This window comes from Arachis hypogaea, chromosome 3, assembly GCF_003086295.3.
Source record: "Arachis hypogaea cultivar Tifrunner chromosome 3, arahy.Tifrunner.gnm2.J5K5, whole genome shotgun sequence".
Classification (NCBI taxonomy): Eukaryota; Viridiplantae; Streptophyta; class Magnoliopsida; order Fabales; family Fabaceae; genus Arachis; species Arachis hypogaea.
Window position 1 is genome coordinate 43,812,845 of NC_092038.1, and position 2,090 is coordinate 43,814,934.

Here is a 2,090-nt window from a genome sequence, read left to right on the forward strand (position 1 = left end):
ATGATGAATTATAGGTGTTCCCATAAGGTTCACCCATATAATTTACCTCTGCCATTGCAGGGTTTTTAGGATCATAAGCTTCTTCTTCAGAAGATGCCTCTTTAGTGCTGTTGGATGCATTTTGCCATCCATTCAGACTTTGAGAAATCATGTTGACTTGATGAGTCAACATTTTGTTCTGAGCCAATATGGCATTTAGAGCATCAATTTTAAGAACTCCCTTCCTTTGAGGCGTCCCATTATTCACGAAATTCCTCTCAGAAGTGTACATGAACTGGTTATTTGTAACCATGTCAACAAGTTCTTGTGCTTCTGCAGGCATTTTCTTTAGGTGAATAGATCCATCTGCAGAATGGTCCAATGACATCTTAGAGAACTCAGATAGACCATAATAGAATATATCTGTCATGGTCCATTCTGAAAACATGTTAGAAGGACATCTTTTGGTCATCTGCTTGTATCTTTCCCAAGCTTCATAGAGGGATTCACCATCTTTTTGTTTGAAGGTTTGAACATCCACTCTAAGCTTGCTCAACTTTTGAGGAGGAAAGAACTTAGCCAAGAAGGTCGTGACTAGCTTATCCCAGGAGTCCAGGCTATCTTTCGGTTGAGAGTCCAACCATGCTCTAGCTCTGTCTCTTACAGCAAAAGGGAAAAGCATGAGCCTGTAGACTTCAGAATCTACTCCATTAGTCTTAACAATCTCACAGATCTGCAAGAACTCAGTTAAGAACTGGTAGGGATCTTCTGATGGAAGTCCATGAAACTTGCAGTTCTGTTGCATTAGAGTAACTAATTGAGGTTTCAGCTCAAAATTGTTGGCTCTAATGGCAGGAATTGAAATGCTTCTTCCATCAAACTTGGAAGTAGGTGTAGTGTAATCACCAAGCATCCTCCTTGCATTATTGTTGTTGGGTTCGGCTGCCATCTCCTTTTCTTGTTTGAAAATTTCAGCAAGGTTGTCTCTGGATTGTTGTAATTTAGCTTCTCTTAGTTTCCTCTTCAGAGTCCTTTTAGGTTCTGGATCAGCTTCAACAAGAATGCCTTTTTCCTTGTTCCTGCTCATATGAAAAAGAAGAGAACAAGAAAAGAAGAGAAGAGAAATCCTCTATGTTACAGTAAAGAGGTTCCTTATTGTTAGTAGAAGAAGAAAGGGAATAAAGAAAGGAGAATCCAAACAGAAGGGTGAGGATAGAGGCAGTGATTTGAGATGAAGGGAAGTGTTAGTAAATGAATGAATAAATAGAATAAGATGAGAGAGGGAGAAATTTTCGATATTAAATTTTGAAAAGGAGTTAAATGATTTTCGAAAATAAAGATTAAAATTAAAATTTAAAACAATTAATTAATAAAAAAAGAATTTTTGGAAAAGAGAGAGATATTTTCGAAAATTAGAGAGAGAAAAGTAGTTAGGTGGTTTTGAAAAAGATAAGAAACAAACAAAAAGTCAAATAGTTAGTTGAAAAAGGTTTGAAAATCAAATTTGAAAAGATAAGAAGATAAGAAGTTAGAAAAGATATTTTAAAATCAAATTTTTGAAAAAGATAAAATTTTGAAAAAGATATGATAAAAAGATATGATTAAAAGGATATGGTTGGAAAAGATTTAATTTTTAAAATTAAAATGAATTACTTGACTAACAAGAAACTAAAAGATATGATTCTAGAATTTAAAGATTGAACCTTTCTTAACAAGAAAGTAACAAACTTCAAATTTTTTAATCAATCATATTAATTGTTAGCATAATTTTCGAAAATAAAGATAAAACTAAGAAAAAGATTTTTGAAAAATATTTTAAAAAAATTATATTTTAGAAAATTAAATAAAAAAAGAAAAAGATTTGATTTTTTGAAAAAGTTTTAATAAGATAAGATTTTTTTTAAATTTGAAAATTTGACTTGACTTACAAGAAACAACTAATTTTAAAAATTTTTGACTAAGTCAACCCAAATTTTCAAAATTTTGAGAGAAAAAAAGGAAAATATATTTTTTTATTTTTGAATTTTTAATTATGAGAGAGAAAAACATAAAAAATGACTCACAACATGAAAATTATGAATCAAAACACATGATGCATGCAAGAACACTAT

At 31.2% G+C, this 2,090-nt stretch overlaps 1 non-coding gene across 1 annotated transcript; it reads left to right on the forward strand.

Annotated features, from left to right (window-relative positions):
• Window positions 1-425: 425 nt before the first annotated feature.
• On the forward strand, window positions 426-529 carry LOC112793710 (small nucleolar RNA R71). The gene has a single exon (XR_003198409.1). It is a non-coding gene; the product is annotated as a small nucleolar RNA R71 (small nucleolar RNA).
• The last annotated feature ends 1,561 nt before the right edge of the window (window positions 530-2,090 follow it).